We start from the raw sequence: 10,783 nt of genomic DNA on the forward strand, positions 1-10,783 counted from the left end.
TCTAGGCTGACCCTGTCCCTCTGCCCTGTTTTCCGTACAGTGAGCCTGTCCCCTGCCTGCCACCTGCTTCCCAGTGGCGGTGTCACCTGTCCCTGCAGGAGCCTGGCTCCTGCGGCCTCCTCTGTGGGGATGGCCCTCACAGCCTGCAGGGCCGCCCTGAGCGTCCTCACCAGGGGCCCGTGTGTCCTCCGGGGCGGATCTCAGTGTTGAGGATCGCCTAGTGCTCTCCGAGGCTGGGGGAGAAGGGAGGACCCAGCCGGGGGCAGGATTTCCAGTGAAAAACCAGGTGGATGTGGGAGACACAGTGGAGGATGTGCCTCCTCCCACATGGCTCTGAGAGGTCATTGTGAGGGAGAAGCTCCCAGCATGTGACAGAGGGGACATTCCTGGTGGCTGCTGGAGCCCCAGTCACCTCTCTCTCTTGCTTCTGAAGCAGGAAGAGCAAACCCTCACCAGGCAGGAGACAGCTGGGCTGGCCTGGGGTAAACAGCTGGATTGGGGACCCGGCATGAAGGGGACAGGGTGGGGGGCGGATGTTCACAGCCAGGCTGGGTGTCCCGAGGTTGCTAGGGTTGGGAGTGAGGCCCACGGAGGGAGCCCTGGGATGTGCCGGGCAGTGATGCGCACGTGCACAGGTGTCTGCAGAGGTGTGTGCCCCAGTTAGTGTGTCTTCTGAGCGTTGGTGTACGGGGGGAGGGGGAGAGGTCACATTCAGGTGACTTTGTGTCAAGTGACTCTGTGACCCAGGCTCCTGCCTTCCATCCGTGTGGGTGATGGCACGTTGGACTGTCTGAGCACCTTTGTTCATTTGTGTGTCTCCATGTGGTCATGTGTGAACAGTGTCTTGGTCTTCGGGTATTTTATTTGGCTGCATGTGGTGGAGGGCTGCGTGTGCAAGGTGTGTGTTGTGCGTGTGTGTGTGTGTGTGTTTGCGTACCTGCCCGTGTCTGCAGGAGGAGAACAGTCTGCAGAGCCCCGGCTGCCCCCGCATCACCTCCTGCTCTCCCTCCACTGGGTAGATCTGCCCCCGCTGAGGGCCTGACAAGGGGGCAAACAGCACAGTGGCAAAGTGCTCTGCCCACAGAGACCAGCACCGGGTAAACCTGTGCAGACGCTCCCTGCAGGGGAGGAACCCGGACGTAGGCCTCAGGGCCCCAGACCCACACCCAGTCCTGCAGGCACAGGCTGTTCACCAGAGCAGGTGCACTCACTCATACACACACACACACACACACACACTCTCAGGCACCCACAGGCCTGCCCCACACAGAAGGACACACACTCACTGGTCATAATAGGGGGTGCCTGCCAGGGTTTGGGGGGTGGGGTGGGGGCACACCCAGCCTCAGAGCCAAACACCAGACACTTGTTGCTTTTGTCTTGGATAGCGTGGGAGAGAAAGAGGGAGAGAGAGAGAGAGACTCCTTCACTCCTTCCCAGTCCTGCCACCTCACCCCCTTCTCTAATTCCTTGAGGCTACTCTCACACCCCCTCTGAGCACTGCCCCTACCCCTGGTCCCTCCCCTCAGTCCCTTGTCTCCTCCATGCTCTCTCCCTCCCTCCTGCTTCCATCCTTTCCCTGGACTCTAACTTTCCTCCTCCTGCCCCCTCTAGGCTCCTGCCCTGGCGCCCTGGACCCTGTAGCCCTGTTTCTCCACAGTATCACCCTTCTGCTCTGTCTACACCCGCCTTGGCCTCTCCCTGCAAGTCCTCCTTCTGCCCTCCCAGCCTCTGGCTTCTGCTGCTGCCACCTCTGTCACCTGTACTCATGGGTGTGTTTCTGTCTTGCTTCTTTCTAGCACTGTCCCTTCTCCACTGGGGTGCAGGTGTGCTCGCTGGGCTTTGCCCCTGCCCCTTCCATGGGGGCTCTCCTGCCCCCCCCGCCAGAGCTCCAGTGTGGCCTGTGTCTCCTGCCCTCCCTATGTTGAAGCTGCAGGCATGGCCTTTGGCTCACAGGCTGTGTCATCCCTCTGGTGTGGGATGGAGGTGGGGAAGCAAGAGGTCTGGGGCTGAGTTTGATCCCTGCCCTGTTCCTCCTGGTGTAGCCTCCTCACCTGGACTCACTCACCTGTAACAGGTGGGGAATACCTGTCAGAGCTGCAGGAAAATCTTCCAGGGTCTATAGTGAGCATCAGCGCTGTGGTAGGAATGCCACAGAGGAGCACAGTGTGTGCTCAGTAAATGTGCCCTTCCTCACTCTGCTCCCCTGGGCCTTAGCCTGGAGTCCAAAAAGTCTGTAGAAGGGAGAAGAGTGAGAGTAATAGACTGTGTAAGTCCAAACTGACTATCAGGGATCGCATATGGTTCAGCCTAACAAAGGCTCTAAGCTCTGAGCACAGGAAATGCCCTTGAGTGTGGACAAGAAGGGAGGAGGGGGCAGGATGGAACCACGGGACACAGGAAACCAAATCCAATTTGAATGAGCCAATTCACACGCAGGGAGGAAGGAGGCATGTCCACGGTCCACCTGCATCCATCCTACTGTGGCCACACTGAGCCCCTCCGTCCCTGCGCTCATGGGCCTGTGTGTGCTGGGAGCTGCCCTGCTCTGGGGTCCAGCTCCCCCATCCCTCTCCCCTCCACACAGGACCTGGACTCCTGGAGCCTCAGACCCACATCCTCCCTCCCCTCCCTGCATGGCAGGTGCAGACACATGCACACACACGCACACACGCACACAGAGGTGCCCTGGGATTTCTAAAGGAAAGCACTACCCCCCGGAGATGGGTTCCCTCCAGCTGCTGCTGCCTTGACCCTGAACCTCACAGGGCAGGGGAGGCTCAGATTGCTGCCTCTGCCTGGCTTTCTCTCTCACTTCCCTCCTGTCTCCTGGGGAGCAGAAGCAGTGGGTCCTACACCTACCCTCTCTGTGTGCTGGGCACCCAGGGGAGACCCAGAGGGAGGATCAGAGACCCTGCCCTGGGGGAGCTCCCTGCCAGCTGGGAAGAGGAGCCTGACAGCCAGGGTGGAGGGACACAGGGCTCTGGGTGCTCCCTCAGCAAGTGTGTGTGTGTGTGTGTGTGTGTGTGTGTGTGTGTGTGAGCGGAGTGGGTCAAGGCAAGTGGACCAGGACAGAGGAGTCAGATGATGGGAGCCTGGCAATGACCAAAGGAGGGAAAATGGAGGAGGACTCAGAAGTCTAGAAGGTTTCTAAGGAGACAAGGAGGATGATGCTCAGTTAGTAGCAAGGAGCAGGAACCTGGAGAGGAGATGGTCAGAGAAGTCACAGCTCTCAGGAAGTGCATGACCTTGGGGGAGGGGATGTGAGCCTGGGAGACACTTGAGGAGGGAGGGGGGGAGAGAGAGAATGTGTGTGGGAGGCAGAGGGATGGAGGAGGAGGGTCTGCTGGATGCAGGGCCACCATGTAACCTGTGCCAGGGCTGTAGCTCCATGGTGACCCTGGGCTGGGTGGGCAGGATGCTGGGAGTGACACTGACTTCCTGGCCCTGATGTGTCCTCCTGGGCTGTGAGGATGGTGAGCCTGGACCCCACAGGCTGGGGAGCCATATCTGGGGGGACACAGTAGCTGGAACTGGACGGGTGGGGAAGGGGCCCCTGGGGGTCAGGAGACAGAAAGAGAGAGAGGGAGATGGGGGTGTGGTGGGGAGGGTCATGGGAAGCCTGAAGGCTCTTGGACCTTTCTCCGGGCTCTCCCCATCACCCACCCCTTCCAAGGACAGAATTCTATGTTCTGGGCTCAAAGTCCTCCCATAAATGATGTGTATCAGCCTCTCATGTGCAGAGGGTAAGGTATTCCTGCCCCACTTCCCAGCTGAGGCCTCAGCTTGGCAAAGCTCTTCTGGGCAGGACATGCTGAGAAGGGCCCCAGGAGTGGGGTCTTTTGCCCTCTGGAGAGTCTCCTGTCCCTTCCACCCCTGGCCCCAAGCCTGGCTGCTTCTCAGGGCAGAGCCTGCAGGATGGGGCCCCACACGCAGTCCTGTGATTCTCTGCTCTGCCCTCACCTGCTTTGTGATTTGAGGCCAGTGACTTACCCTCTCTGTGCCTTAAAGTCATTATAAATTAGCAGCACTAACTTCTGCTTCTGGAGCCTGTTGTCAGAGGTAAAATGAGCTCCTGCCAAAGAACCGTGCGCAGTTGTAAAGAATCATACATCTGAGTGCATGAGGCGTTTAATCCATCCTCCTCATCAGCTCTGAGGTCTTCCTTCCCACTCTCCTCCTCTTCTGCCTGATGCTCTTCCTTCCTTCCTTCCTTCCTTCCTTCCTTCCTTCCTTCCTTCCTCTCTTTCTGTCTCTTTCTTTTTTTTCTCTACCAGAGTTTCTTATCTTGTGTGTCTCTCTTCTCAGATCCCAGAGAACAAGGACCTGTGTTCTCCCCTGGGGTGCTTTCCTTCCCTCTGGGCTTCACAGGAGAAGTCCAAAGAGTGGATGCTGAGACGTGCAGGGGGGTGAGATCCACAGGACAGGGAGGCCTCGGGGGACAGGACAGGTAACCGGGCATCTGCATGTGGGCTCTTCCCTCCAGGCTGTGTCATCCTTCCTCAGAACATTTGCCATGACCGGGGGAGGGGAGAAGTCATTCTCTCTTGCAACTCATGGTTAGACAGGAATCTATTTCCTAATATTTAGAGAGACTATTGTTTTCTCGATGTGGGATACATCACCTGGAGGTCCATCCCACAAACAAAGAAACAGCAGTGAACAGAGGCTTTCCTTTACCTGCGTGTGTGTGTGTGTGTGTGTGTGTGTGTGTGTGTGTTTCTCTGGTTCTGGCGTTTACCTTCCCTGGCTCTAAGGAAATCCTCTTCTAGGGTATTCTTTTTTTTTAAATAAATTTATTTTTTATTGGTGTTCAATTTGCTAACATACAGAATAACACCCAGTGCTCATCCCGTCAAGTACCCCCCTCAGCGCCCGCCACCCAGTCACCCCCACTCCCCTCCGACTTCCTTTTCCACCACCCCTAGTTCGTTTCCCAGAGTTAGCAGTCTTTACGTTCTGTCTCCCTCTCTGATATTTCCCACACATTTCTTCTCCCTTCCCTTATATTCCCTTTCACTATTATTTATATTCCCCAAATGAATGAGAACATATAATGTTTGTCCTTCTCCGACTGACTTACTTCACTCAGCATAATACCCTCCAGTTCCATCCACGTTGAAGCAAATGGTGGGTATTTGTCATTTCTAATGGCTGAGGAATATTCCATTGTATACATAAACCACATCTTCTTTATCCATTCATCTTTCGTTGGACACCGAGGCTCCTTCCACAGTTTGGCTATTGTGGCCATTGCTGCTAGAAACATCGGGGTGCAGGTGTTCCGGCGTTTCATCGCATCTGTATCTTTGGGGTAAATCCCCAGCAGTGCAATTGCTGGGTCGTAGGGCAGATCTATTTTTAGCTCTTTGAGGAACCTCCACACAGTTTTCCAGAGTGGCTGCACCAGTTCACATTCCCACCAACAGTGTAAGAGGCTTCCCTTTTCTCCGCATCCTCTCCAACATTTGTTTCCTGCATGGTTAATTGTCCCCATTCTGACTGGTGTGAGGTGGTATCTCATTGTGGTTTTGATTTGTATTTCCCTGATGGCAAGTGATGCGGAGCATTTTCTCATGTGCTTGTTGGCCATGTCTATGTCTTCCTCTGTGAGATTTCTGTTCGTGTCTTTTGCTCTTCTAGGGTATTCTAAATTTCTTTCTGAACTGAAACCCATCTCTAGTGGAGGCAGCTACTGATCCAGGATCTGGTTCATTGTGTTTTATAAAAGATGTGTGTCCCTGGGGGAGGAAGAGGGTTAAGTGTAGAATGTCGAGAGGTAATATGATTACCCACTCCTGGATGTAATTACCCATTAGCCCTGGATATTCAAACTTTATTACATTTATAAGTGTCCATGGAGGTGGGATAGACCTGGAAAGCTTGCTCCCTGGTCTTGTCTGCAAGACTTCTCTGGAAGGTTCCCTGTGCCACCCAGCCGGGGTGGGGAGAACAATTCTCCTTTAGGTTGCTTGGGTTAATGTTCTCAGGGTCTCCCCTGACCCTGAGGGGAGCTGGGGGAGCTGGTCTCTGCAGAGCCCCGAGAAAGCCTGGGTAAGAGGTGGGGGCCAGCTTGCCATGCTGTCTTATGTCTTCACATACTTGTGTGGTGGTTGCTTCATCACTGGTCCCTTGTAACCTAGATTCAAGCATGTACACTGGCCTCCAGGTCTCTAGTCTCTGCCTCAGTTTCTCCTTTTGTGGGTTTCATTAGTGTATTACTGGGGGCCTTTAGTGAGGAGCTGCTTGAAGGCATTGATGGTGGCTGCTCAGAGGTTGTCTACACTGCTGACCCCAAATTAATGGACAGTCACTAGTAGGTTATTTTGTTCTCACTGTGCAGGGGGCTTCCTTAGCTCTCAGTGCAGACACAGTCCGGGCCTTCTCTCTTCTCCTCCATGGGATCCCTAACCAAGCTATCCCAGTACCTTCTCCAGAGCTGGTCAGCCTCCCCTGCCTGCCTGCCTCAGTTTCTCTTTCTCCTTGTCCCCCACTTCCCTGCCCTGGGTGTACCAGGCTCTGAGACATTAGGGCTGAGTTCAGGCCTCCTTTGATGGCAGCATCATCGGGGGGGGGGAGTGCAGGGGAGGCCGTGTCCATATCCACATAGGGCCCCTGGGACCCCCAGGTGGGCACAGGAGGGAGCCTGAGGCAGCCCTGGCAGCAGGCTGGCCCTGTCAGCTCTCTGGGCCCATCCAGCAGCAGCAGGTCCTGAGAGGGGCCCGGGCTTAGCAGGAGCCAGGAGGGAGGGCAGAGGCTCCTGGAGCCACTCTGCAGCCCCCTCCCTGGCCTGGCTCCCCCTCCTGCTGCACACCTGCCTCCTTCTCTCTCCCTGTCTGCTCCCCCACCTCCTCCCTGCAGCCCTGGCTTCTTCCTTCCATCTTGGCCTCCTTCACCTTCACCTCTGTCAATGCATCTGTTTGTCTGGGGGGTCTGTCTGTCTGACTCCAGATGTCCTGTGCTCTGAGATTTCCCAGCTGGGTCTGCCCTCAGCTGGGTCTGTCCTCAGCTCCTCCCTCTGGCTGTCTCCCTGCCTGTGTCCCTCCCTCAGGGTCAGAGGGTCTCTCTTCCCCTCACATCTGTGTGAGTCTCACCCTGGGCGCCTGTCAGTGTGTCCCCCTGCATGTCCTGCTGTCTGTCTCCTGTGCTGCCCCCCATCCCTGGTCCCTCTCTGCCCTCCCTTCCAGGGCTCTCCCTGCTTCTCTCATCTCTGTGTCTCTCAGCTTCTCCCCCGGTCTCTGGCTCCTGAGACAGACACCCTGGCCTCCTCCCCTCTTCTCTCCTTCCCCCCTTCAAGTTTCAGATACTTCCTGTGACATCACTAGGGTGGGCTCCCCCCTCCAGGTTCCTGCATCTTTGCCTGAAGGAGGGACTTAAGATCTCAGCTCTGCACCCTCTATTTCCACGCAGCCCTGGGCCACTACTTTTCCTTTTTTTTTTTTTTTTTTTTTTCATTTAAAATTTAATCGTCCATGCAAAAGGAGGGATGAAGGGTGGGAATGGGCAGCGGACACAGGCCCAGATGACATGGCCAGGGCCACAGCTCCTAGGAGAGTGGGTGAAAAAAAAAGATGTGGGGTGGAAAAGGGGTGGTGGACACCGTGGCACCATTCTGCCCTTTTGCAGGAAGCTCCTTTAATTACTGAAACCCCTACTGTTTATCCTGGCACCTTAAAATTCCATCACTCGTTCTGTCTCTAGCACTAGTGGCTCCTTCTTTTGCTGCCTTTGGCTTATTTTACCCTGACAGAGCTTAGGTAGGATGATGTTTAGAGCCTGGAAACGCCCTGGCCTTATGAAGTTGGTACCCCATCTTCCCTGCTTCTGCTCCTTCTCCAATCTCACCTTTTCTGCACTTTAAGACAGATCTTTGATGCTTCTCTTCCTAACCTCCCTCCCCATGCTAAAATTAAACAAAACAAAAGACCCCCACCACATTCCGGGGGCGGGGGGCTGGTAGCAGACAGTGGTAGGGGGTAGGGTGGAAGGAGGGGGCAAGGACCACCAAGGCTCCCAGATCCCTGGAAGGGCAGGGCAGGGGGTCCATAGAGGAGAGGGGTGAGGGCAGCGGCCGCTCCTGTCCTCTCCCCACTGCCCATTCTTCAGGGGGCCTCAGCACAACGGAGGGAACAGGTGTGTGTGGGGTCAGGTGTGCCAGGCCACCATCACCACTGCTGCCCTAGGACAGACCTCACCTGTAGCTTTGTTGCGGAGCTCAACAACATGGTGAGGGCCTCGGCAGTGCACTTCTTGGCATCTCGCCACACACGTGTTGTCCCTTCTCTTGGTGCAGTACTATGTGCGCCCACAGTAGATCCTTAGTAGCAAAAGCTGCCACCCGTGTCCCATTCGAAGGCTGTCTGTAAAGCGCATATTTTGAGCCTAGTGTTGAGGTGACGTGGCAGGTGATGCTCTATCACACTGGGGGCCGTTGTGGGGTTATGCACTGCGCCCTATGTCCTATGCACATTCCTGGTAGCTCACGAGGTCCTTGTGCTTGCGGTGCTGCTGGCACACGGGCACGGGCAGGGCTCCTTGACTGAGTGTCACAGCTCCTGTCATTTTGGATGGGAGACGTTACTGAAGATAACGTTACGTTATGTTACTGAAATATAACTTGTGAGCTGCTCAGTAAGATAACTGGATTTTGCAAGGTTCAAGCTGTTCTGCTGATGTTTAATTTATGTTTAAAATGAAGGAACAAGGGAGGGCGCCTGGGTGGCCCAGTCAGTTTAGCATCTGCCTTTGGCTCAGATCTTAATCCCAAGGTCCTGGGATCGAGTCTTGCAACTCATCGGGCTCCCTGCTCAGTAGGGAGTCTGCTTCTCCCTCTATCCCTCCTCCCTTGCTTGTGATCTCTCTCTCATAAATAAATAAAATATTTTTAAAAATAATAAAATGAAGGAACAAAAGCATGAGGTATTCACTTTGCTCGGATTTGGGAGAATTTTTTGCAAGGTTCCTACTTTGTAATTTTGCCGTGAGAAAAATAGATTAAAGACCATTTCTCAGAGCCCCCAGATGATGAAGGAAAAGCTGTGGTCAAGTATCCTTCCTTTTCATCATCTCAGGTATGAAAGAGGGAGGCAAGTTGACTTGCTAAAAAAAAAAAAAAAAAAATGCCTCACCTCACAGGTGTGCTTCCCAAGGGTGTGCCTTCCAGAGGTGGGCGCTGTCACCTGCCTCCTATGGCCCCTGGGCCCCTGTGACCCTGTGGTCCTGCCTGCACCCACATTTCCCCCTCCCCCGCTGGATTCACTCAGCTGGGAACATGCAGGAGGCCCTGGGACACCACGGTGGGCATCTCCACAACACCCAGGAACCCAGATAGCCCGGATCCCATGTGGATGGCCTCCTGCCTCCAGAGACTGTGGCTGCTCTGAACTCCTTGGCACACAGGGTGCATGTGTAGTTTCTCTTGCTCTTTGTCTTCTTCTCAGAGGCAGATGTGACCCAGGCCATGGGGACCATCCAGATTGAGGCTATGAAGGCGGTGGTGGTGGCTGAGGCGATGGTGGAGGCAGAGATAGGGGTGCAGCTTGGTCATCTGGTTTGGACACAGGTGGAGGCTTCAGAGCTGCTCTGTCCACTGTGGAGGCAGCCAGGCCAGGGGCACAGCAGCAAGGGCATCAGTGGTGAGGCTGGAGCTCAGCCCTGACTTGCAGGGGGTTCTGGGTGTGCCCCTAGGGTGAATAAAAGGAGTTTAGGAGGTTGCTCACTCCACCAGGCAGATATGAGGGTAGCAGCATGCAAGGGAACACGGGGAATATGGCCTCAGCCTTGGTGGGGCCTCTAGAGCTCAGTGGGCTGGAGGCAGGAGTCCTGTAGAGCCCAGGCTCAAGGCACCACCCCTGGCCCGCTAGGCTTGGACAGGCCTCATGGTTCACCCGAGGGCCTCCAGGCTGCCAACACACCCCTGCTTCCCTGTGGGAGGGAGGGAAAGCTGTGCCTCTGCCAGTTTTTTTTATTCCCCAGTAACTGGGGACCCTGGCCTGTCCCCAGCCTCCCACCCTCTCCCCAGCAGGCAGTGAGTAGCACAAGGAGAAGGGGAAAGGATTGCTCTGGGGATCAGATGCAGGATACACAGACCCTCCCCTGCACCTGCCCTTCTTTCCCTCAAGCAGAGGCACATCTGGGACAATCCCAGCTTGAGGCAGAGAAGACCGCCTAGGACCTGGGAACAGACACAGATCACACACCCAGCTGCCCCTCCCCTACTGTCCTGTCATCACAGCCTTCCTGCCAATTGTACCCTGTTCCTTTGCCTCTGGGAATTCTGGCTCTGTGGTCTGGGCTGGGCCACTCACCCCCTCCCCAGCATAGTGCCTGGAACACAGGACCTGCCTCCTGGAGATGTATTAGGACAGGGGTGGTGGGATCTGTAGGTTTTCCTCAGGTGGAGGTTCTTCCTGAGATCTGGGGCAGTTCTTTCTGCTGCAAGTTCAGTGCTCTGCCTTCAGGTAGTTAGTATAGACTCTGTCCCCTTAAGGACCTGCTGCTCCCTTTCTCTCCCTTCCCTCCACCTGTACCCCAGGCTTTAAGGAACCTAATTTAGGGTTTAGAGGCATCTTGTCACTGTCAAGCACAGTGGTTCCACTTTTCCCGGAGATCCATGGTTTGTGGTCACATCATGAGTGGATTCGGCCCTGGGTGTCTAAGTAGGCCCTACCTTCTCCATCTTGGGATGTCTTGCCTCTGTTTGAAGATTAACATCTAGGAAGCAAGAGGCCCTTTCCATTGGCCACTGTTTCAGAGTCTTGGAAGTGCTATGTAATAAATGTCG

The sequence above is a fragment of the Canis aureus genome, chromosome 25 (genome assembly GCF_053574225.1).
Source record: "Canis aureus isolate CA01 chromosome 25, VMU_Caureus_v.1.0, whole genome shotgun sequence".
In the NCBI taxonomy this organism is placed as follows: domain Eukaryota; kingdom Metazoa; phylum Chordata; class Mammalia; order Carnivora; family Canidae; genus Canis; species Canis aureus.